The 26,297-nt window shown below is 48.9% G+C and overlaps 4 non-coding genes across 4 annotated transcripts; all 4 read right to left on the bottom strand.

Moving 5' to 3' along the window:
• Window positions 1-8,540: 8,540 nt before the first annotated feature.
• On the bottom strand, window positions 8,541-8,613 carry TRNAK-UUU. The gene has a single exon. It is a non-coding gene; the product is annotated as a tRNA-Lys (tRNA).
• A 1,220-nt stretch (window positions 8,614-9,833) lies between these two features.
• On the bottom strand, window positions 9,834-9,905 carry TRNAA-UGC. Its single transcript has one exon. It is a non-coding gene; the product is annotated as a tRNA-Ala (tRNA).
• A 1,556-nt stretch (window positions 9,906-11,461) lies between these two features.
• Window positions 11,462-11,535, bottom strand: TRNAT-UGU. The gene has a single exon. It is a non-coding gene; the product is annotated as a tRNA-Thr (tRNA).
• A 1,840-nt stretch (window positions 11,536-13,375) lies between these two features.
• Window positions 13,376-13,449, bottom strand: TRNAK-UUU. The gene has a single exon. It is a non-coding gene; the product is annotated as a tRNA-Lys (tRNA).
• Between the last annotated feature and the right edge of the window lie 12,848 nt (window positions 13,450-26,297).

Below are 26,297 nucleotides of genomic sequence, written 5' to 3'. Positions count from 1 at the left end.
TTTGGTAAGCCTCCATGTTTTGGTAAGCCTCACTAACACTGCTGAGATTTGGAGTGGTTTTGTAAAGGATTCTACTTCGGAGAAGTGTAAATTTACCCTACCCAAGGCCAAGGATTTGGAAAGAGCTGTGGCTGAAAGAGTCCACACCCAGTTCTTGGTTTCAACCCCAGTTAAAGGAAGCATATGGTGACCAATGACCCAAGGAAAATTGTTTGTACAACTCCATTTCCTATTTCAGTGTCACTGATTACAGTTCCAAAGGATGACCAGGTTACATTGAGAACAATCATCCTATCAACCAATTGGATCCACAAAAAAAAAGAGAGAGTGCTTCAAAGGAACATTCCTTCCCCCGTGGTATCCCAAACTGGCTGCCTGATTGGGTAACAAAGGACTTCAAGGCTGTAGAAGATGATAGTGAACCAATGAGGCAATGAATGAATCAGGCTCCAATTTCAGACTTCTGGATACTCGCAAGTTGAGTTCTGATTCTATGGTTTTGTGTCTGATGCAATGGTTACACAATAAAGCCTGATGTTGGTGCAGCTGCACCAATGTAGCTGCGCTGCTGTAGCGCTGCAATTACAGACGCTTCATTCAGCCAATGGGAGAGATTTCTCCCATCGGACTTAGATTAAGTCCAATACCCTCGCAAGCGGCAGTGGCTCTTTTTGGGCATGAGAAGTTCTGCTGCGAATAGTATAGCTATCTACACAGGGGGTTTAGGCTGGTGTAACTACATTGCTCAGTGAGTGTGGAATTTTTCACACATGCGAGTAATATAGTTAACCAATAAATGTCTTTAGTGCAGACCAGACTGTTCTCTCTTGTGTTTTTATGCATTTACATCACTTCTCCTCTATCTTCTCTCACTTTGAAAGATTAAAAGTGTGACAACGAGAAGGCATTTTTCCTCATGATGCAAAGAATCCCTCATGAGGAGATCCCATTCCACCAACACATACTGCAAGAAGATCCTGAGAATATCTGAAAACTCACAGAAGTGTTTGGGACAAACCCACAGCTTGAGCCAAGGTTCAGTTGTTGGCAAATGGGCATTAAAAAGAAAACTAACATATATGATAAGAATTTGTGATCTTTTGAATATGTTTTTGTTACCTTTAAAAATGAGCTTATTGGGTAATTTATTAGTTTAAAGAACGAAGAGACATAAATGTGTGATAATCTGAAGTATTTTGGAAAACTGAAAGTTGTCTTTTTTTGTTTTGTTTTGTTATTCGTACAGGAAAAGATGGCTAATCCTTTAAAGTTAATTTGATTTAATTTACCCCCTGTAGTGTAAGGAGTTCTGGTCAAAAAGGTTGGGGTGGTAGAATGTGTGTGAGAGAGTGTGTATAAGATAATATTGGCCAAGTATCGATTTTAATATTTTGTGTTTTCAAATAGAATTTTTTTTTGCTTTAGTTTCGAAAGTCAATTTCTATTCAAAGGAAAGCTACTTTGAGGTAATAAGTTGTATAAGTTATTTTACCCACTAAGACTGTAAGGGTCACCTGTCTTCCCCACGTCTCTAATTTGCAAAGAGAAAGGCCTGACATCTGTCACAGGATGTGTCCAAGCAGGTAGGACAAGCTGCACTCATCAGCCATCAATATAAAGAACAAGACCGAAATCCATTGCCTTTTTCAGAGTCAATAAGCCAGCTAAAGGCTGGTCGATGTAGAAAAGCTGTGTTTGGCATAGCCACATCTCTCAGGGGTGTGAAAAGTCCTCTCCACTGAGAGAAGTAGTTAATGTGACCTGAGCCCCAGTGTAGGCATTGTTAGGTGGTCAGAAGAATATTTCCAGTGTTTGAAGTGTAGACACAGCCTTAACATCAATTCCAATTTTGACCCATCTCCCTATATGTGAGAAAGTTACTCGTATGGAGGGCAGAGCCAGCCATTGTCATTTTAGTAACTTATTGTTCCTCTCATCTGTTTTTTGTGCTGGCCTTTCTGTTCTATCAGGGGGTGACGGTATAGCTCAGTGCAATCATGTGACAAAAAGCCTCATTGGTGCCAATTGGCAAAGGGGTCCACTGTTCTTCACTAGCAACTCCTGATGTCAGACCTGGAAAAACTCCCCACACCTAATACACTGGCTTTTTATGATAGTTATCCAGGAAGCCTAGCAGTGAGGATCTCTACTGAAAGCTTGTAAATTATTGATACTCCAACTCACTGACGAGAGGTGTGTCCAAAGTCATATATAAGGGGAATTGTAAGTACATGGAAAATTAAGCCCATATGTTATTGTTGTGGAAAGTGAGTCACTCCCAATCATAAGGTCTTGTTGGGGACGGCACCATTCCAGGTGTGGAAGGGAATTGGCACCTCTCCCTTGTCTAGCCAGTTATGTGATGTATTTGCTCCATTGTCAGCCTCTGCACCAACCTAGAAAAGCCAATGGAAAAGGCATATCAAAGACATAATTATAGACATCAAAAACCCTGTGGAAAGTGACAAGGGACAATATGAGAATGAGGAGATCATCCTTTCTGTGAATAAAGAACAAAAGACTGATTCAGTTCATAACAGGGTGGAGAAAAACACGTCTGGGGTCCATTCACCAAGGAGATTCCTAACGACCAGGTGATGCTTCATGAAAGGCAGGGCCATGGCGCCTAGGGACTAGGCAATCAGTGAAATTGACTGAATTGTGAGGCTGATAAAACTCTACTTAGATAGGAAAGCTAAACTATATAAGAAGTGTAGGTTGCATTTTCTGATTTTGTTTAGTTGGTAACAGTTAGTTTTTCCCATCGCTCACATTTGTTTCGTTTTAAAATCTCTATCGGTTGTTAAATAAATTTCTCCCCCGCTTGTTTGATAACTATACTCAAGTGCGGTGTGAGATACAGTAGCAGATGGTCCACATTTAAAACTAGTAACCTGGGATATACCATATGCTTTGGGCAGTCGAGAGGATCCCTGGGATTTCTCTGTGTATCTGGTGATCCGGGCTGGGAAACCCCAGAGGGGCGACACCATTGAAGGAACTCAGGCGGTTAGGGTGGCCTTGCTGTAGCTTCAAGAGGAGGGTCCTTGAGTGCCCTGACGGGCTGGGTGAGTTAGGGTCACTAACATCCAGCTGCCAAATGCAAAACTACCCTTCTTCCTAGTGGTAAAGGTAGGGGGCAAAACAAGGAAAACTCTCAGCCCTCTGCTCCCTGAGAAGGGTCACAATATGTCTCTATGTTGACTTCACCTGTCAAATTCACACAGGGAAAGCTCCCTATAGCATAAATCTACTGCCATATGAAATCATGGAACATGTGCTCTTCACTCTGTGAAGAAGCATGTTAAAGAATCCAAGCGCTGGAGGACAGGGTTTGGGTCCAGAGTGACCCTAGACAAATTGGAGGATTGGGCCAAAAGAAATCTGGAGGAGGGTTTCAACAAGGAGAAGTGCAGGGGGGGGAGAGTTTTTTTTTCCTGCACTTAGGAAGGTAGAATCCCCTGCACTTGCTACAGCTTGGGGGACCGACTGGCTTAAGTCATGCAATATCTGCAGAAAAGGACCTGGGGATTACATGTGGATGAGAAGCTGGATATGAGTCAACAGGTCCCCTTGTTGCCAAGAATGGCTAACAAGCAGATTGGGCTGCGTCTAGTAGAAGCATTGCCAGCAGATTCGAGTGGAAGTCGTGTTCATTTCAAAACCTGCAGCATATTCATTTCATGTGGTGAACTGCTCTCCTAGTTCTTGTGTTATGAGAAGGAGTAAATAAACACTATACTCCCTTCCTTGGTCCTTTAGAAGATATTAATGTGACCATTCCTCCCCCTTGTTAGTATCCATGTTGGATCCCAGGACATGAGAGACAACACCGCAAACAACAAGGATTCAAAAGTCAATGCACATGGGAGAAGCATTCTTGTGTTTCATTCCTTATGTCCTAGTCCCAAATCGTGTGGTCCAATTTTCCTATTTCTTCCTTTCTGTCAATAAAGCTTTGGTGTTTTGCACAGAAACATTATTTCACCCCAGGAGAGGACCCAGGAGTGAGGGCTTGCATTCCTGTTGCCAAACAGTCACTTAGAAGGGGGCAGACAAAGGCCTTTAGGACGAGGCGTCTCTGTCATCTGCTGTTCAAAAAATCATCTCCCTCCTGTGGGTTATCCGCGGGGCAGCATGAGCGAGCCGCAGCTCGGTGGCCCCGGGCAGCACTCCTGGGGGTGGCCGGAGCAGCAGGCAGGTCCCACTGGAGGCTCCCCCCTGCCGGGGCAAGCAGCTGGAGTGGCCACAAGTTCACAGGGTTTCCTTCCCCTGGTCATCTGGTGCTCATGTATCCCCATCAAATTAAATCAAAACACTTCCACCTGCAAGTGGATTTAGCCCAGGACCCTCAGAGTCAGCAAGCTCTTACAGAGCCCCCACTGAGCTCTCTGGTCAGGTGTCCCTAGAGCCGGAAGCCTCCTGTGTTGAAGACACAGCACTCTCTCAAATAGGCAGTTTTGCAATTGGGGTGGGGCTGATATTTTGATCCGGACCATTGTAGCTCCACCGTTATTTTATTGAACTTGCTTCAAAACCAGCAAGTCAAGAAAGTCTCCTAAGTGCCAGGACTCTCTGCCATGGAATACGAGCTGCCCCTGCTCTCCAGGAAGTCCTGTGGCGTTCCACCCAGCAACCGTACAAAACCTCTGCACTGAAGGGGGGTCAGACAGTGACGGTAACACAAATCTTCCCGAATATTAACCCAAGTCCCTTCCTTTCTTTAACCCAGGACGTTGCCAGTCAAACTGTTAGCCATTGGTGGTTACCCTTCATCTTATAAATACCTCTCAGAGACATTGAAGCATGAGGACGTGAAACCCCGCTCCCCCAAATGGCTCCCATGTTGAGGCGTTGTTACCGTACCTGCCCGTGGTAGACTGGTTTCTTATATACCTTAGAGCTTTGTTCTCTTCAAACCCCCTTATATCCCAGTCTATGAGGCCACCTCCACATTTTCAGAGTTTAGAATTTGCTACTCATCACCGGTGGTATGGCAACTTTCCATGTGAATTAGACAAACGTGAGTGGGGGAAGCTCCATGGCTACTGAAACACGGATGCTTTGGGTGAGACCCTGAACTCATAACCCCAGCCTTGTGCGCCTCCCTCACTAGCACATGTTTGGGGGGGGGGGTGGTTTTTGGGTGTTGCCCCTGTAGGTGCTTTCATAGACAAGCTGCATGGGAAGTAGGGTAGTTACCTGTTGTCGTGTGAATTAACCACTTTGGTGGACTCCTTAATTGAGAGGCTGAATGGTTCAAACCCAGGTGGAGATAAGAGGTAGGTTTTTTTTTTAGTGGATGAGCTACTCCAGTACATTTTAAACAGGTTAAGTAAAAAACGCCTCAATTCGCGCTGGCTCTAGCCTCATTGGGCCAAGCATAAGCAGCTCTACTTTTTGTCAGATGCATTGGTGGTATAGTGGTGAGAATAGCTTGCCTTCCAAGCAGTTGACGTGGGTGTCCAATTCCCAGCCAATGCAGCGATGTGATGTTTTTTGCTGCCTGGGAATTGGTTTAAATTTCAGTCACATTCGTATCAGATTTAGCAAATGGAAAGGAGATAGAATCAAATGTCCTGCAGGTCATTCAAACACACAATGGAGGAAGGAAAGGTGGCAGGACTATATACAATGAGCAGGTGGAGTTCATCCTCGGTATTCACAAACATTTGGTTTATTTTTTTATTTTTTTCCCTTTTACTTCCCTCTCCCTTTTTAGACTCAAGAGCCTTTCAAGGTCAGAAGGGAACCAATGTGATCCATCTAGTCCGATCCTGCTGCACCTTGCAGGCCAAAAGACCCCACCCACCCACTCCTGTAATAAGACCCGGGAGGGGGAGGCACCCGGAAAGCCAAGAGGCAGGCATCAGGATTCTTGCCTCCACAGCAGCCAACTGCACGCACCTCCCCAGGCTTTGCAGAATGACTGGTGACGCTCTACTAACCCCACTTAGCTGCAACTGGAGGCACTTAGCTTCTGCCCTTGCCTTTCCTCAGCTCGACTTTCCTCTTTTGCCCCATTCCTGTCTCACTTCCTCCTTTGGCAAGTCACGCAGATAGAGGCAAGCCAGGAAGAGCTGGCTGCCATAGGCCAAACCTCCAAGGCAGAGGAGACCAAGCCACAAGGCTTCAAAAGGTGGAACTGGCCCAGATCCTCTAACTTTCCCAGTGCTGATGCTAACAAGGGCTTTTTCTCAGCTCATTTCCACTACCCTCTGTCATGCAGGGGTTGGGGTTATCGGCAGGTGATACCCCAAATTGGGCACCCACAGCTAGTCAGCGTAGGGAGCACTAATGGACCCAACCAGTTTGGCAGAAAGCAGCCACATTTATTATATTGACAGCTTAAGCTCAAAAGAAAGGGTGCGGCGGGGTTGTCACAGCTCACACTCCCCAGGACAGGCACGGCATCTGGAGATGTCTGGATTCTGCAAGGTAAGTTTCCCACAGCACCGTGATGCATGGTTGTGATGAAGGTTAAGTCTCCCTGAGGCACACTGAAATGCAAGCGCATGAGAACCACTGGCCAGGCGGGTCTGCTCGGTCCAAGTTGAGGGTGCATTCATCCTGCGAGGTGAACAAGCTTATAATTAATGTGCCAATATGCACCTGTTGTCTCATCTGACGACCTCGCCCACTAAGACCAGACCCACCCACCACGCTCAACACCATCCATATGATTACATACGCAGATCATCCCGCTCTCCTGAGCACAGGGCCACCCTCCCACTTTTAAGGACCTCCGCTGCCGCCCTCATGGCCCTCGTTGCCACAAGAGAAACATGACTTGGCTTGTACTTGGTTCGGGTCACACTCCACCTTGGGCAGTGTCCATGCTCTGGATGGTGTGATCGTCTTGCACTAATTAGCATCCCAGGACACCTTTGTTCTACCTGGGAGCTCTTCTGCTCTTCAAACCAGTCCCAATTCATCCCACCAGCATTCCAGGAGGGAGCGGCGAGGGGGAAAAGACCACTTCAACAGGCATTCAGAGAGGGAAGAGGACGAGAAAAAGTGGGAGCAGGGGAAGTATAACAGACCTTTCTGAGCACTAGAGAAATCACATTGCAGCTCCTACAACAGCAGGGACAGGCCACTAGGAGCTGGGAAAATTAAACCCTAACATGTTTCTGTCTGGTTTTGAACCAGGGACCTTTTGCATGTTAGGCAAAATGTGATAACCACTACACTACAGAAACTCTGTCCCAGTGTTGCTGCACCCTCCCTTCATAAGACCATAAGATTTGACCATATTCGGGGTCAGACCAAAGGTCCATCCAACCTCACATCCTATCTGCTAACAGTGGCCAATGCCAGGTGCCCAGAGGGACTGAACCTAACAGGTAATGAGCAAGTGATCTCTCTCTCCTGCCATCCATCTCCACCCTCTGACAAACAGAGGCTAAGGACACCATTCCTTACCCATCCTGGCTAATAGCCATTCATGGACTTAACCTCCATTCATTTATCTGCAAAAAGAACAGGAGTACTTGTGGCACCTTAGAAACTAACAAATTTATTTGAGCATAAGCTTTCCTGGGCTAAAACCAACTTCATTGGGATGCATGCAGTGGAAAATACAGCAGGAAGATATATATTCACACACACACACACATACACACAGAACATGAAAAATTGGGTGTTGCCATACACACTATAACGAGAGTGATCAGTTAAGGTGAGCTATTATCAGCAGGAGAAAAAAAACCTTTTGTAGTGGTTTTCATGGCCTTTGAGAAAGCAAGACAGAGCCTTGGAAGACCCAGCAGGATTTGTGGCACAGGAATTGTTCTCAGATTCCACTGAGACTTCAACTCAGATTGGAGGATTCAAAGTCCTGAGTGCTGGCCCTTACACCATGACCAGCAGAGCACCTGTTGATTACCTGTTGATTGCCAACTACAATCTATTGTCCTGGTTAATGGGAGCCATCAAGAGTCCAAACCACTGTTTAAATGGCCCACACTTGGCATCATTACAACAGGACCTCAGAGTTATAGTTCATATATAGTCACAGGTGCTCTGACCAGCAGAGCACCTGTTGATTACTTCCAGCAGGGAGGACTCTGGTGGGCAGGGGCGGCTCTAGGCATTTTGCCGCCCCAAGCACGGCAGGCAGGTTGCCTTTGGCAGCTTGCCTGCAGGAGGTCCGCCAAAGTCGCAGGACCCTCGCGGCGACCGGCAGAGCGCCCCCTGCAGCTTGCTGTCCTAAGCACGCGCTTGGTGTGCTGGGGCATGGAGCCACCCCTGTCTGTGGGGACAATTTTTTTCTGGCAGGGAGGACTCAGTGGGAACATGCCTCTCTGGCCAGCCCTGCATTTGCTCAGAAATTCAGCACCCAGCACTTTGCTGCAGGCCCAGAGGCCTTTCTTCCTCCAGACTGTGAGGCCAGTGGACAGGTGAGGCAGTAGCACCTTCAGTCCCAGGCAGTAAAGGGCCCTTCCTAGGAAAGGCCATGTCCTGAAAAGGAAAAACTAAAGTCAAGGAGAGTCCTTCTAAAAATCCTTGGGGATGTCACAGGGGGTAAAGTGTTTCTTTGCTTGACCAGGGACTTGAACCCTGGACCCTCAGATTAAAAGTCTGATGCTCTGCCAACTGAGCTAGCCAAGCTCACATTTTAAAGAGGCAAATTTTCATGCAGAAGAGAAACTAGTCAAGAAAAATGAGGGCGGGGAAACAATACAGAAAACCTGCTACTCTCACTCTCTTAGCAGTCCTAGCCCCAGCCTGCTCCTCCATCTGGAGCCTTGAGGCCTTATTCTTTTTTTCGTTAAATATCAAATCCAGGAGAAAACACAGTTATACAAAGCAAAACGAAATCACAAACAGAAATGTCATTGGAAATACAGAAATAAAAAAGGAAAATGCAGTTCCCATCACTTTATCATGTCTGGGCAATTCCTGTATCAAGAGCACCCGCTAAGGTCCTTGTGTGCTTACGAGAAACCTGGAGGAACTCATACCACAGCCTGAACATGCAACTCAACTGCTGCCAGGTGCTGCAGTAAAACCCTTTCCCTGCTGTGAAGTTGCACTCCATAGGATTTTATTAAAGTATGATAATTAGTGTGAATATAAAGTGACTGGACAATGCTTCATGCAAAAGGTCTCTTGTGAGGTATCATTACAAAGCTTATAATCTACTGTGTGTGTTCATCCTATTTGTATGAACCAATCATTCTTGGATCTGAAACTAGAAATATGAACTATAACTCTGAGGTCCTGTTGTAATGATGCAAAGTGTGGGCCATTTACAGTGGTTTGGACTCTTGATGGCTCCCATTAACCAGGACAATAGATTGTAGTTGGCTCCATCCTGCACCATCTGTGAGTCAGGCCAGGAAGAATGAAGGCTTGGGGGTCTCACAGGACATGTGACCATGTCCCCCGGTACAGGAATCCATCTTAAACCTGGGGCTCTTCCCCAGGTGAGAGACAAAAGATTCCTGCCTTGTACCAAAGCTGTATAAGGGGGTGGAACTGAACAAACATGGCTGCAGTCATGAGACATCCCCCAGCTACCACCTGAGCTGGAACAAGGGCTATACCAGGTGGAAAGATTGGGTCCAGACAAGAAATAAGTCTAGTCTTTGCAGACGGGACCTTTCCCTCCAGTGCTGGAGGATTCGCCCTTCTCATCTACCATTGTCCCAAGCAGCACAGCTGGTGGGAATCTTAAATGTACCGAGGTGACTTAGGAGCAGAAACTCCACCCTGACCTTCCATGCAATTGGCACTTGCCCCTCACTGAGCAGGATTAAAATTCCTGCAGGGAGACTGGTGGGCCCCATCCCCTCTGGGGATGAGCAAAGCAGCAGGGTGAAAAGAATTGGAGATGCTGGGGATTGAACCCAGGACCTCATACATGCAAAGCATGTGCTCTACCACTGAGCTACATCCCCAGATGGGCCATATGTGCTATAGGTTACACTCAGAGCCCTCCTGTTTCCAAAGCACCTAGTGACCTAAAAGCAGCATGAGGGACACATTCCCTGCTCTGAGGCCAAAATAATACATTGATGATAATAAGAAGTATATAGAAAAATTTTGCAGTCACTATGGGCATAACTATGATGATTGTTTCGTGTTTCACTCTTAATATCTGGCACCACCACTGCCTTTCCCTTTAGTCTTGCAGTTAACAAAGGGTAAAACTAAACATCACTTCAGATACAAGGGAGTGTTTGTGTTCATTCCTGTTAGCTACACAGGGGTTTGATGTAGCTGCTTTCAATCCTCTGGTTCTGCCGGGATAAGTAACATTTCAGGCTGTCACAGAACTGAAAAAGGGAGATCATTTTTTGACAGGTTACGCCTCCTCTTAAGGGTGTTTGTCTGGCTGGCAGCCCTGGTTCCCAGGTTTCTCCTGAGGGAAGAAAGTTTCTGTGCAAAATACTAAAACTTTTAACAGAGAGGAGGTAAAGGCCATGGCAACATGATGGGGCCAGTATGTACCACAACATGGTTTCTTCTATGTGGGATAACTCTGAACACTGACTGATCTCCACTCCTTTGGATTTGAAGAGATGTTTAGTTGTGCACCTGGGAACCTATAAGGCTGAAGCAATTTTATGGATGGGGACACTACGATTGAAGGGTTATTTAATGTTGTAGAAATTGTTAAAAACACTGAGCTTAAACTGGAACTGCCTGTTATTAAAGGCTGGTTTCCCCACGTCAGTTCCATAAGCTCTGCTAGAAACACCCTGGCTTCTCTCCTGCCTCGGTGGGAACTGGAGGGAATCGTCCCCTGCTGCCCTTGGCTCCAGGCTGGTTTTTCTGGGGAGGGGACGTGGAATTGGTTTGTTTGCTGTTGAGAAGGGAGCCAGGCCAGTTCTCAGGGAATGAGAATTCCCAGCATCTGCCCAGCCCAGGCTGCTGCCCTGTCCCAGCCTCTGTTCCCCTGGGGGCCCTGTGTGTTTGACTCTAGAGCAGGCCGGGAGCAGCAGCTGAGGCAGAGGACAGCCTGGGCCGGGCAGATAAAAAGGAATTTAGCCAGCAAAAAAGGTAAAATGGCAGTGGAGTATTACCGTGGACTCAATGGCATTTCTCCATTAGTCTGTCTGCTTTGGGGCAGGGACAATAACACGTCCTGCTGCATTCGTTATTTCGAAGGGCAGTTTAGGATTTTCATTCTCACACACGGTGCACAAAGCAGGACTCAACCTTTGCTGTAAACTAAACAAGCTGCTCACAGATTCTGGCAGCCACAATAAGCATTTGGGTGAGAACTCAGACCTGCCCCTGTCCCAGAGGGAGGGGGGTCATCTGTGTGGGGACTGGACCACTGACCTATCAGCTCTTAACTCCGAAACTTTCAGTAACTCTGTTATCAGTGCCTGTGAGTGTAATTTAAACCATAAGAAAAACCACACTGGGCCAGACCAAAGGCCCGTCTAGCTCTGAATCTTGTCTTCTGACAGTAGCCAATAACAGGTACCCCAACATCCAGCCAACAAGGCACCACTGGGAGTTGAACCCAGGATCTCCTGTTTACAAAACAGACGCTTTAGCCAGCTAAGCCGTGGTGCCTGTGGGTGGCTAAGGCACTCTGTCTGCCCACACCTGAGTCCCTGCCATCCCCACCAGGCCTGACAAGCTTTGCTTGTCTTTGGATTCTTCAAAGCAGAGGAGCAGGTGACATTTCTCTTACAAGTTGTGTGTGAGTGAATCTTTGGCCAGGGTCTGCACTACAAAGTTGTTTCAGCAGAATTATATTGCTCAGGTGTGTGAAAAAACACACAATGCTCCCTCGGTCGGCAGCTTGTGGCTGGTGTACACACTGCAATGCCACGTCTGGCGACAAAACTGCCCTGTTTTGCTGACAAAATAAAACGACTTCAATGAGAGGTCTAGAGCTTTTTTGCAGCAAACTTAAAGTAACAGAGTAAATGCTGCTGTTCATTATATCACCATAACTGGCCTCCTCCAGTATCCCACAATGCCCTCTGTGAACTCGCCTGCCCTGTATTCCTGCTACAGAGGCTGGGCCCCTCCCCTTTCATTGCTCTGGGAAGTTCTGACAGCTGAGCCTGCTGCTCTGCTCCGGCAACCAGGAGCAAATCACTGCCGTGGATGCTGCTCTCTCCCGCACTGCGAACACAGAGCAGGGTGGCGGGAACTTCCTTACAGTGTAGGGGGACCACTGGCATCCGAACTGTGACACGCCCATGACACCACTTCCCTCGAGGAGGCTCTTACCTTCTAAACAGGGACGGCTGTTTTCTAGTAAAATCACTAAAGGGAAGGAGAAAACTCAAAAGAGGTTCCTCCTGGCACTCACGTGCCTGAACCCGAATACTCTCTCAGTCCTCAAAGAGAGACCTGGAGAAGGAGACTTGCTGAAGCAAAGCCACAGGGGTCTCTGAGGTTTCCCTGGCCCCTCGCCCCTGTCCTGCCTGGCTGATGTCAGCATCTCTCTGTGAGGTCACCACCTCCCAACCACCTTTGACCATAGTCTGAGGTCCTGCAAAAGGCCTTTGTGATGTCACTGCCACACCCTCCCTTGCTGTGCTAATGTCCTGCCCCTGGCCAGGCACTGTGGAGGTTTGAGCTACTCCCTGTGGATCACCCCACTCAAGGAGCGTTCGTTCTAGGCAGCAAGCCGGCTAGACAGGAAAACATCAGATGCTGCTCCCAATGCTACACTCAGTTTTTCAGAAATTAGTCAACTTTATGGCCAGAAGAGACCACTAGAGCATCTTATTTGACCCCCTGCATATTACAGGCCTCCTGTATGACACAATAGCTACTTTTGGGCAAACACATTCCAGAAAGGCATCTAGTCTTCATTAAATGATATCAAGAGATGGAGAATCCACCACTTTCCCTAGAAGACATTTTTCTCCAGCCCTCAGAACATTTGGTGGCTCTTTGCTATTGAACGAGCTCAACCTGTTTAGCTTATCAAAAGAAGATTGAAAGGTGATTTCACTGAAGTGTTGAAGGGCCTTAATGGAGACAAAAGATTGGGTATGAAAGGGCTCTTTAATCGAGCAGAGAAAGGCATAACAAGACCCAATGGCTGGAAGGTGAAAAGAGACAAATTCATATATTACATCTAAGGCACAAATATTCAACAGCGAGGATGATTCACGACAGGAACAAGCTCCCAAGGAAAGTGGTGGATTCTAATTCTAATTCCTTATGAATATTCTGTGTGTTTGTGTCTGCAGGGGAGGAACATGCTATATGCGCAGAGGACTTTATTCCTCCAGCCTGCAAGGACAGAGGGGATGTCAAGGAGTTGCTTCTTCAACACCCCCCCGCCCCGAAAGTCCCTTCTTAGGAAAGGCAAAATCCTGGAAAGAAAGAGTAACACCGAACAAGACTCCAGAAAGACAGGTTTTTATTATCACAGTGAGAAGTTTTTCACCTGACCAGGGACTTGAAACCCTGGACCCTCAGATTAAAAGTCTGATGCTCTGCCAACTGAGCTAGCCAGGCTCACATATGAAAAGCACAACTTGGTGCAGAGGTGAAGCTAGTCAAGAAAAAGCGAGACGGCCACAATAGGGGAAACCTGCTGCTCTCTCTCTCTTCCCAGCCCTGGCCTGGCTGGGTATTAGAGCTGGTTAAAAAGACGGGAAAATATCGGCATCTACCAGCCATTCATAGCTGTACAAGACTCAGGCACAATACAGAGGTGCCCATCTGTAAGTGCCAAATGGTTGGATTGGCTAATGCAGCCTGTAGACATCCATGACACACTGGGATATAGAGCCAAGTGTCCATCACCATCATTATTTCAAAGGGATAATGATAATGGTAGCAAGGTTCACAACTGACTCAGCAGTTGCATACAAAGGTGCATGTTTGGCAGCAAAGCGGGGGTGTGTGGGGGGATACGGCGCGGCTGAAGTGGCAAAGAGGGGGGGGACCCGACGTGGCTGGAGTGGCAAAGTGGCGGGGGACAACACAAAAATGGTGGGGCTGGAGCAGCAAAGCTGGAGGGGAGGGACACGGCACAGCTGGAGCAGCAAAGTGGGGGGCGGGGGACAACACAAAAATGGTGGGGCTGGAGCAGCAAAGCAGGGGGGTGGGGGGAAAAACAACGGTGCGGCCGGCAAAGCAGGGGAAAAACAAAAAAAAACCCTACAGGGCGGCCGGAGCCAGTGGACTCCCTGTGCTGCAGAGTGCGCGCCCGGTCTAGTGGGGGGGAGGGGAGGGAGAGCGGGGGGGAGAGAGAAGGGGGGCGGCCAGCGCTTCAGCGGGGCACTCACCACGCGGCCCCGACCGCCGCACCGCCTGGTACCCTCACTCCTTCTCTAGACTAACCAGTCCTGATATACTGTAACATGGTGATATTCCACCACCTTCACTGGTTACACCCAACAAAATGAATTATACAGCAGACAGAAACAATCACAGACCCAGACAGAGACCATGCAAATAAACATACAAAACAATACAGAAGGGAGGATTTCACAACTACATCTATACAGACATAAGGGTTTTCCAGCTGTGTCTATTGATAAGTGAGTTCTTGCCAGACAGGATGCTACCAAACTAAGTTTCCCTTTCTCTGGAGGTGATGGAATATCAGGACGGGATTGTATTCCTAACAGCCCAATAGCACCTTATTTCAATGTGGCTAGTTGGGAATGTGAGGATGTGACCATACACTTCCCACCTTATGGCTGCCTTTGCTGCTTAGCCGAAGAACCAGGCCTCAGACTGTCACAGTAAGAGAAGGCCATTACACAGACAGACAGTGATTTTTTTATTCTTTCTTTTATATCTTTATAATTAACTAAGTGATAAAAATACACCTAAATTCTTAAAGTACAGGCCTCTGCAGACTGGCCTGAATCTCTGTATCCTAACAGTCCTCGAGGTCAGGCAGCCTCTGGGTAAGGGGGTGGGGACTCAGATCCTTCCACAGGCCAATTCCACCAGGGTCGTGTATAAACCAGGGAAGTTTGCCACAATAGCCAGACCAGATGCCCCCTGTACACTCTGTCCTCATTGCTTCTCTCTCTCCCTTCCCCCCATCTCTGCTGCTCCCCCTCTGGGCTTTCTCAGCACCTGGCCCCACAGCACTTCCTAGCAGCCAGAGCCTGTGCTTTCTGTATCTGCAGATGTGGCCTCTCTCTTGATTGCTAAGGAAAGGAACCTTTCCAGGAAATGGCCACAGCTTCTGGGACTCCCTGTGTGGCTGTGAACAGAGTTTGGCTCCTGGCACACAAGGCAACTTAAAAGCTGGGTACCTAGACAGGGGCTTCAACCCCGGGCCCTCAGATTAAGAGCCTGATGCTCTAGCAATTGAGCTACCTGGGCATGTTGAAAAACATCTTCACCGTTCACCACAAGAGTGAGCAGGCAGGCAAAAGAGAGACAAAAAAAGTCCCAGGAACCCCTCCTTTTTTTCTGCACAGCCACTGCCAGGCAGCAAGATTCCTCCTCCTCCTCCCTCCTGTGCCTCAGTGTGACTAAATCTCCACACCTAGACAGCCGGTCCGTCCGCTGCACCCCAGTTCCCCATGCCTGAGCCTCCCTGCCAAAGCCCTGCACCTGGCTCCAGACAATTAAGTCTGGTGTCTCGCTGGGAACTCGACTTCTTGTGCCCAGAGCGTCTCGACCCCCTCAGCAGATGACCTGAGAAACACAGTGTCCGGCTTTTCCAAAGAAGTGTTTAGACCCCCTCATCATGTGGCCTAAAGGATAAGGCATCTCCCTGTGGATCAGATGATTTAGGATTTGAGTCCCCTCGTGGTTGTGCTCACTTTGTGCTGCAAGTCCTGCTCCCTTCAGGGCTGGAACCTCTTCTTGGTCACTCAGGCCAATGCTCTGGCTCCAGCTAGAGCCCCGGGAAGGAGTTGGGGGGTGGGCGTCACAAAGTCTGGGACATGAGCCCCAGGTGCTTCCAGTCTCGGCTTTGCCATTCCTGACTTGCCAAAAAAATGGGCGGCTCCACTTCCAAAGTGAGCACCTGGAGTGGGAACGGAAAGAGGCCCCACCACGGGGGGCTGGCCCTGCTTTCCTACCGTCTTCAGATGTTGGCCACAGAGCATCAGCAGCCACCCTGCATGCTGGCCTGACGGTGGCCTTCAGTGGGGGTTTGTCATGCCAGGGAGCAGCCTGGCCTGGTGTCTTTGTGGCTGTCTGCTGGCCACGCATAGGCATGGTTCTCCCCTCCTCTTGCCCTGCCTTCCATTGCTCTGTGGCTTTTAAACCTTCCCTTGGAGCTGTCAGCACCAGCCGCCTCTGCTCCAGGTGCCCAGAGGAGGAGAGGTGCTGGGCTCCAGCCTGGGACTCTTCCTCCCTCCTGCCCAGCCCTGACTATGAAGCCTGGCCCTGGCCCTCCTTCCTTCAAGCGCCAGGTGGGCAAGAGGAAAAGCACAGGGGCAAGTGCCAAACTTGTGGGCATCAGGTGAAGCCGTGAGAATCCCAACCCTCAGGTGTCAGTTCTAGAGCCCTGACCCACTGCAGCCTCCCACCCAGAGGCCTGAGTCACCCAACAGGAGGGGAAAGACTTGTTCTTGCATGGCTGGAGACAGGGAAGTTGAGCACTGGGAGCTCCAGGGCTTTACCAAAAGCCAACACAAGGTCCCACTGAGATTTGAACTCAGATTGCAGGATTCAGAGTCCTGAGTGCTGCCCATTACACCAGTTCATGGCACCTTTTCTGCACATTGGTGACCCTCACGGGGCCAGCTCATGTAAGGGACTGTTGGCCCCTTACTAAAACTTAGTGGGGGGTTGGTTGGCTAGTTCCCAGTCCCAATAGAAGGGGGAAGGGCCAATGGGAAATCAGGCCCCTGAGACTGACAGTCCCCAGGGGCAATGGGGAGAGGCCAAAGCTCCAAGTTAGCCGCACTGACAGGCCAGGCAGTGTAATGAGGGAGTCACCAGGCCAGGGGGTCCCATCCTCCGTGGGAGCTGGAACTGCCTGGGCCAGAGTGGGGCAGAGCTAAGGAGAGAGCAGGAGCCCGAGAAGAGCCAGGGAGCAGAGCTGCACAGGTGTAGTGCCAGAAACTGCTCCCTGTAGGACTTTGCTGCCTGCAGCAGTTACTGAGCCCTCAGGTTGTTCTTATTTGCTGACTTGTCCTAATTGGATCAAACTTGACAGTGGTTTCTCTAGCAAAGGCCAGTCCCTGGCCCCTTGGTCCAGACATCCTCATTCACATCAGGCTGGGGTGACTAGATGTCAGAGATGAAATATCGGGACGCGGGGGCAGAGCCAAAAAAAAAGCCGGCGGCTCCCCCCCCCCCAGGCGGCAGTGGCACAGCCCCATCTCCACCCAGCTCTCAGCTCTGACCCCTGATACACCCCCAGCTCCCCCATCCCCTTGCTCCTGGGCCCAGCCTGGGCTCCGAGCTCTGCAGCCGAGCCGCGCTCCAGGTCCCTCCTGCAGCACCCGGGCAAGGGGCGAACCAGGCAGCCGGGCCCGGGCCCTCCCGGCAGAAGCGTGTCTGCCCCATGTGTTCTCTGCCCCCTGCCCACATGGGTCCTGCCCGCTCCGCACTGCCCCCAGCCCCACTGCGCTGCCCCGCAGGCTCCAGGCTGGAGCAGCCTCCATGCTGCGCTCCCGGCCATGGCCATGGCCTGTGTGCAAACCTGGGAGGGAGGAGGATGCCGCCTGCTTGGGGAAGAGGCAGGACCAGGGTGAGGATTTGGGGAGGGATCCAATGGGGGAAGGAGAGGGCGGAGTCGGTGGGCGAGTGTCCCACCGGGCTCTGCCTGTGTGCCGGAGCAGAGGGCAAAATTGTTTGTTTGTCCAGTGTCCCGACCAAACATCAGTCGGGATGCGGGACAAACAAGCAAATATCGGGACGTCTGGTCACCCTACATCAGGCTTCAAGTTGAGAATCATTTCCCCTTCCCGGGGAGGGGAGACTTTTAAAGGCGCTCTCTGTGCGACTGCACATGGTTAAGCAAAGAGAACAAACCCCCAATCCCTCCTGTGCTTTGGGAGCCAGGTTTGTGGTGGGCATTCTGTAGTTCAGATGATTTCATGCCTGGGCATTGGGATTCTTTACCAGTTTCTCTGGCACTGGGGCAATTTTGTGCTTACAGCTGTGATGGCCAAGCAGTTAAGGCATTGGAGTCGAAATCCCATAGGGTTTTCCTGCGCAGGATCAAATCCTGCTCACACCGAGTCCTGTGTTTTAGCCAGTCCCTCATCCGGGCAATACCTCTGTACAACCCCCTGAGACACTCTCAATTCTCTCCCCACCCCAAGTAAATCCTGTTCTGCTCCTTTCATAGAGATGCCTGGGACACCCCCTCACACTGTGTCCCTGAGGGGTCAGGCAAACTCTCAGCACCTGAAGCCTCTGCCACTCACCTGGTGCCCCATAGATCAGCCAGAGCCCTGGTTCTGCTCCTCTCTCTAGAGTGCGAAAGGAGCCAAGTCAGCGACTCCATGGGAGCTACAGGGCTGCAGAAACAGCAAGGGGTGAGGGGGGGAGAAGGTGCTCAGCACCCACTGGCAGCCAGCTCTCCTCCTGCTATGGGCCTTGTGGACAAGCTCCTGCTGGTCCCCTTCAGCACCTGCCCCCTGCCAGTGATCAGCTGGTCAGTGGTGTGTAGGGAGAGGACTTGGGGGTGGGGGCAGGGCCTGTTGCAGACCAGCATTCGTTCTGCGGCCAGCCTCACAAGGCGGTAGGAAAGCAGGGCCAGCCCCCGGGTGGGGCCTTCGACCGTTCCCACTCCAGGGGCTCCTTTTGGCAGTGGGACAGGAGATATTTCCCCCCAAGAGGCTTTTTCCCAGCTGCTGAGAAGCACAGAAGTACCCGGTGTTTGCTCTTGCGGTTGTTGCCAGCCCAAAAAGGCCTGAGGCAGCAAACAGTGGTTCGTTGCCCGGTGTGCGTCGCACTAATTATCACACCAGGGTGGAGAATGCAGAAAAAGTTTATTTGAGCCCAAGTAAGGTGCCAGGGAGATATTTACAATCTCAAATCCTGCACACAGATACAAGCTGTGTGTGTCTTCTTATACATGACTTCAATAAGGCATCCTCATTACCCCCCACTAGTCTCCTCCCCACTCTTATATAGTACATATAGTGTATAGTTAACAATTACATCAAACAGGTTAAATCATCCTTGACAGCAAACAATTTATCTCGTAACTTTTCAAGGCTGTTACCTTGGTTTACTTCTGAATTTATTACCTTGTCTCCCCTCCCCTCTTTCTAAACTAAACACAAGTAATAAAAAGGGGCCCTATCTTCTGGTGTCTTACACTGATAAGAAGCTGTTACACATTCCATTCTCAATACTAGCCTGGGAGTTCAATCAGAGTTTAATATGGAAGCACTTTGGACAAGCATAAAATAACTTTGGTCCATTCAGGCCTGGTACAGAAAAGCTTCATTAATACTGTGTTTTTCTACCCTCCTGAGTTATCTAGGGATATGCCTAATGGCACCAACAATCCCCCCCTTTGAGAATACTCAACAAACATTTGGCTGAGTTTTCTCATACTTTGAAGACAAAAAACAATTAAACTCTAGGGAGCTGGGGTATTCAGTTCCACATTCATCCTCCCTATGGACCCGGTAGGATTCGGTATGTGGAAGCCCACACCCACCCTAACCGGTCCACATACTTGGAAGGAGCATTGTGAATGTCCATACTTCCATCCAGAAAGTGTCCAAGTATGTCATCCCCCTGACCACAGATCAGATGGTTCCTGATAGTCTGTAAGGGCAGTGGACCAAGTCTGGTGCTCAAGATCCATCTAAATATACCAGATCCCACTGCAATACCTTCCCAGTCTCAGTGATTCTCAATACCATCTCTGTCAGCAACTTCTGGGTCATAGAACTAAGGGTGGAAATGACATGTAACCCACCAACTCCAGCCTGTACTTGGGATAGCTGAGCTTTAAAAATAAGGCTAGTGGCCTTTTTCTAGGTGGCCCAATTTCTTATCATGTTCCCAGCTTTTAAAAATATTTCAAATGGTTGCTATATTATTGGCCTGAGTCCACAGAGATCTGGTCAATTCCCTCTTCTTGCAGAGGAAACAACCTAGGCTCTCTGTTGTGCTAATCTAATGGCAGCCCCTTGTGAGCAATACATGCTGAAGGATTTATCCAAAACACAGGATGCAGCCTGTAGAATAAACCCCAAAATCTAATCAATACCACAGTCTCAAACAGGGGTCCCACAGATTTCTTCCTGCCAGTGTATAATTCTTGGTTTCTACACCAGGGTCAGTCCTTAATGTCCTTTTTGGTCAGGAAATCCTGGATTCTGACACTGCACAACGCTGTTGGTGGTCACCAGGACTTAATAAGGGTCTTTCCAGCATAGAGCCAAAGCAGTCTTTCGCTGGTGGAGCTTTACATTAATCCAGTTTCCTGGTTCCAAGGGTGGCAGGACTCCTAGGGTCTTTGTGTAGTGCGTCTTTACCTGTGAAAAAAAGAAACCTAACACATTTCATTAGTGCCTGTCAGCGATTTGCAGACTCTACAGCTTTGTGGCACATTTAAGCCCCCCTTGTCTTGGTTGTTAGCTAAGTCTTAGCTGAGAGCAGTGTCCTGAAATGGGGCTAATGCCCTATCTTTAAACTCAGCATGTTAGCTATTTTTCCTCAGTTAACTCGTTCTTCTTCCTTTGTCCTGTTTGGCTTCTTTTAACCTACAAAGGAAACTTAGCCTTCACTTATACATCTTTTTCTAACAATGAACACATATACATTGCCTTTATACAGTACATTAGTCTTATTATTTAAAGTTTGTCACATCTATCCTTTTACTAAAATAACTTTTTCCAGAGCTTTGGGACAACAAGCTAGGACAAGCACACCCACTTTGATGAGTTTATTTCATAGAGCCTCTAGTCCAATAGTTTCCCACCATCCCCAGCCCTCTGGCTAGAAATCTGAGATAGCCAGAAGGATCCAAATACAATATGGGGAGTGGGTTAACTTTCCATGTCCTTGCTTCCAAAAACTATTAGTATGCAAGTTTTACTAACAATTTTCAATTAAAAGATTTGGCCAATAAGTTTCTCTTTCTCTTACTTAAGGAGATGTATTAAGCTTTAGTATACCATATTTTTCCCAATTTATCCAAGCACTTTGTATTCCAAGTTGAACAAAACAAGTATCTGTATTCCAATCCAGACTATCCCATAAACAAAACAATTTTGGCCACCAGACAGACACCACAAGACAGAACATAAAACACAAAACATAATTTTTACTGTGCCATCAAAGGCATGGTATGTTGAATGCTGTTCAGCTAGCATCAGTTTTCTCTGATTATCTGAAAGACAAAAACAGAAGTCTACCCTTTCTGGGCAATCAATCATCACTGAAAATATACAAATACCTTCGTTGATTTCAGGCAAAACAGGGGAATTACCTCATATTTTCATATATATGTTTCATAGGCAGCTTAGGTCTCAGTGACTTCTACTTTATCAGTTAGATAACTTGCATCAATACAGATGCTTCCTGACTTGCTCTTTACTTTTAACTCCTGCTTTTAAACACTGAAAGAAAACATCACCACTTATAGTGCCTTTAGAACCTAATAAGATTTCAATTACATAGCACTATATACATTTTTTAGATAATTCAACTAAATGGGTCATAACCAAATGATTGCAATCTAATAATTTCTTTGCCTGAATTTATTTACAAACATTTCAAAAACACCAAGAATTTTTCTCTTTAGCATTTTTACAAAGTTCAACTACTCTTCCCTCCAGCAACTATGGAGTTAACTTTTCACACTGCCTTAAAATCACTCACTTGTTTTCTCTAACAACCACTTTTCTCAACTTAAATCACTATTACAAGTATCCTCCTGGGTATTTGAAATCCCCATGTTTATACCTATGTACTCCTTTCTTCCACTAGACCCTCAAAAGTTTCCAACCCGTTTTCCAATCTCTCCGTCTGTTGCTTGCCTGCCTGGGCCCGATCCTTCTTTTCTAGCTGAACCGTTCTTTCCCTAGACACCAATTTGCTCCACTGCCAGTTTTAACTAAGGGGGGGGGGTTGGCTTCTCAACTAGCCCCCACCCTTCTGGTCTTTTTCCCTAAAACATTTTAACTCACAAGACTACCCGAGTCCTCCCTTATGAGGCTTGCCACCTGGGCAAAACACATGGCCCACTGGTGTTTAATTATTTAATTTCCCCTTGTAGCAAACACACTGCTATTACGGTGTATGCTGAGCACAAATAGTTAAATTTTGGCAAGTCCCTGAAGGACTGGTACTTGCTTAGCCAGGGCTTCCTTTCCTAACTGGAAATCCTGTCTCAAAACCTGCAACTTGCCCTGGGTGCAGGTTTGAGTTGCTGTCTGGGTCATGATCTATGCTCTTAATTGCTCAATTCTAGTTATCAAGTACATATTTGTTCTTTTTCTCCAACTACTCTATTGCCCAGTCCTGCTGCAACTGGGGGTAGATCCCCTTTCCAGTTCTCAGACTTACTGCAGCTGAGAGTAGGCTCACCTTTAATCATGCAATCCTCAACATATAACACCAACAGTTCCAAACAAAAGAAACACAACATAACAAAGGTAAAACAAATAGATGGTGTAAATTCTATAGGGCTCCCCCATTCTCAATTACTCACCAAACTGTGACAAATCTGTTACCAATTTATCTACTGCAGGACGTTGGGGGAAGGATAAAACACACCATATAACCAAACCCCAAAGCTTCCCCAAGCCTTAAGCCACTTTAATACTCACACATATCCAGACTGACCACGTCTGTATATAACATTCAGAGAAGGGGAATAGGTGGACAGGAGATTATTCTGTATACAGCTTGTCCAGAATTTCCAACATGCTTCCACTCTTGGGAGAGCTGTTCTTTTACACCCTGGAATCTCCTGCAGTGTCTCTTTCAGAGATTCCAGTTCAGGTCACCAAGCCATACCAACTCTGGGATTGCAAAGACTGTTAAACCTCACTGAACAGTTAAGCTTTGCAAATGCAATCTCAGTTCCGTAACTTATATTACCTTTAATTTACCTCTGTCTATATTTTCCCACAGCCAGCTGGGGCCAAAAGCAGTTTTTCTTTGTACTTAACATAGTCTGACCTAATACACAGAGCAGCTCTCTTTATCTCTGGGCTTAGCTGAGTTTCAAATTAACCCATTCCTAGACGAATTGCTCACACTGTGTCAGAGGCTTTTCCTTTGGTAATTAAAAGCTCCTCTGAGATATATGATCTTATCTAGATTGAAGATACCTTCTAATGGACATTGTTTAGATGGATTTTCACGCGTGTAAAGATTCCAATTCTCTAAATACCTGCAGGTTTCAGGACCATAATGTACGTACATGTACTATGCTGGGGTACCCTTAGGGGGTGAGGTAGAATGTTTAGACTGTCCCTTCCCCCATTTTCCACTTACACACACAAAGAGGGGGGCCCTGTCCGCGCTAGCGGCTCATAAACTAAGAATCTCTCCCTACAGGACACTCACACAGGAGAGATTAACGAGGATGACTGACTCTTCTACACCTCCTTTCAGCAAAGAGCTTCGGCTAGTCTCTGGGAGAGGAGCCGCTACTCTGATTGCATACAGTGAGATGATCAGACTGTCAGTAGCCCACACGGAAAGAAAGGGGGAGAGGGAAGATAGGTTCACACATTCCTAGACCCAGGCAGCTTCCTCGCCAGACGATGCCAGGCTGAGTCAGCCCACCGTGGGTCGGATCTCCTAAAGATCCACTAGTTACTGGGCTTGCGTTAGACTACTCCTGATCATTAGCATTTGCTTCACAGGTTAATCTGGGCATCTTCCAGTAACAGACACTCACACTGGTATACACACACACACACACACCAAGACCATTATTCCCACGGACAATCCTCCTCCCAGTGCAGCTCTGGGGCATATGATGAGGGATTTTTACAAGAGCTCTTTATACAAACAGTTTCAAAAGCTACCCATTCGCTAACAAAACAAAAGTAATTGAAGGATCATGTTGTAATTAAGTGATCCTTCTGGTGGCCACCTTTCCTGGCTCTCTAGTTGATATTGAGGCCAGTCTACTGTACAGAACCTTTTTAGTTTATCCTTAATCATTGGATCCAAACCAAACACTTTCCAATTTGCTAGAATGCATTCTGGGGGCATACACCGTGCCCTGCCTGTACTCTATCCCTGCCCCATACCTATGGGAAGACACTGGGCGTCCCCAGGTCTTAACAGGCAAACAAAAGGTTAACAGCACTGAACTGTTCCTACCTTTTCCACAGGACCGGTTCCTCACCGTCGCCCGCAGCTGCTTCTCCACTATCTGAGTGCGTTGCACCGTTGTGCCTTCCAAGGTCGGTCTGACACGTCCCTGCCGAGGCCCCCGGTAAAAGCACCGGTGCGCGCTGGCATCGGCTGTGACTGTCGTCCACCGGCCATTGGAGGAGTCCGGGCAAGGCACAATTTTGCCTCGAGCCCACCCAGGGATGCCAAGACTGTTGCCGGCCCAAAAAGGCCTGAGGCAGCAAACAGTGGTTCGTTGCCCGGTGTGCGTCGCACTAATTATCACACCAGGGTGGAGAATGCAGAAAAAGTTTATTTGAGCCCAAGTAAGGTGCCAGGGAGATATTTACAATCTCAAATCCTGCACACAGATACAAGCTGTGTGTGTCTTCTTATACATGACTTCAACAAGGCATCCTCATTACCCCCCACTAGTCTCCTCCCCACTCCTATATAGTACATATAGTGTATAGTTAACAATTACATCAAACAGGTTAAATCATCCTTGACAGCAAACAATTTATCTCGTAACTTTTCAAGGCTGTTACCTTGGTTTACTTCTGAATTTATTACCTTGTCTCCCCTCCCCTCTTTCTAAACTAAACACAAGTAATAAAAAGGGGCCCTATCTTCTGGTGTCTTACACTGATAAGAAGCTGTTACACATTCCATTCTCAATACTAGCCTGGGAGTTCAATCAGAGTTTAATATGGAAGCACTTTGGACAAGCATAAAATAACTTTGGTCCATTCAGGCCTGGTACAGAAAAGCTTCATTAATACTGTGGTTTTTCTACCCTCCTGAGTTATCTAGGGATATGCCTAATGGCACCAACACGGTGAAAGGGGTTAATACATTTAGGCGGCCTGGCTAGCTCAGCTGGCAGCACCTCTGGCTCTTACTCTGAAGGTTGAAGTTACAATTCCCTGTTTGGGTGCTTGGGGCTTCTCTTCAACAATACAACACACAATCTGCTTAAGCCCCCACCCAGTAACCTGGGGAAACTAACCCTGGCCACTGGGTGCCTCTAAGAGGTGATACTTTCCCCACGCACTGAGTGTAGAAAAGAAGCTTTAAGAAAAAGGAGGAAAATCACCTTGTATTAACTTGGGAAAACACCACAATCAGGATTCATAACACAACACTATGAGCAAAACACCCACCCACAGTGCGCTGGGCAGTGGCCTTTTGCCTTGGGCTTCTAAATCCAGACACCAGAAGCTCTTTGGATGTGCCCAGTGGTGAGCTTCGCACCGGTTCGCGCGAACCGGTTGTTAAGTTTAGAAACCCTTCTAGAACCTGTTGTAAAGGGCTTTTAAATTTAACAAAGGTTCCAGCAGCTCCCTGCCCTGCCCCCAGTTCCAGCTCACCTGGCTCCAGCTTTGCCTCCTCCTCTGAAGGCTCTCCCTCCAGGCTTCCCGCGCTAACAGCTGATTGGCGGGAAGCCTGGGAGGGCTGAGAAGGAAGCAGCAGCTTCCTGCAGGTAAGCGGGGGGGGGGGGGGCGTGTCCCCGGCCAGGCGGCACAGCTCCAGGCCGGCCCCCGGCTCTGACCCTGACCCCGACCCAACTCTGGCCGGGCGGGCAGTGGGACTCCGGGCCAGCCCCCGGCCCCGGCCCCGACTCTGGGCGGCGCGGCTCCGGGCCGTCTCCTGGCTGTGACCCCGGCCGGGCGGGCGGCGCGGCTCCGGGCAGGCGGCTCCAGGCCGGACCCCGACGCTGACTCGGACCCTGGCCCCGACTGGCCGGGCGGGCGACGTGGCTCCAGGCTGGACCCCGAAGCCGACCCGGCTCCCGGCCCCGACTCTGGCCGGGCGGGCGGCGCAGCTCCGGGCGGGCGGCGCGGCTGTGACCCTGGCCGGGCAGGCGGCGCAGCTCCGGGCCGGACCCTGGCTCTGACCCCGGCCCGGCGGGCGGCACGGCTCCGGGCCGGACCCCGATGCCGACCCGCACCCTGGGCCCGACTCTGGCCGGGTGGGCGGCGCGGCTCCGGGCCGGACCCCGACGCTGACCCGGACCCCGGTCCTGACTCTGGCCGGGCGGGCGGCGTGGCTCTGACCCCGGCCCCGACTCTGGGCAGCGTAGCTCCGCGCCGGACCCCGGCTCTGAC

This window comes from Mauremys mutica, unplaced genomic scaffold, assembly GCF_020497125.1.
Source record: "Mauremys mutica isolate MM-2020 ecotype Southern unplaced genomic scaffold, ASM2049712v1 001264F_np12_obj, whole genome shotgun sequence".
NCBI lineage: Eukaryota > Metazoa > Chordata > Testudines > Geoemydidae > Mauremys > Mauremys mutica.
Note: the sequence above shows the minus strand (reverse complement) of the source record. Positions and strands in the feature narration are given on the sequence as shown.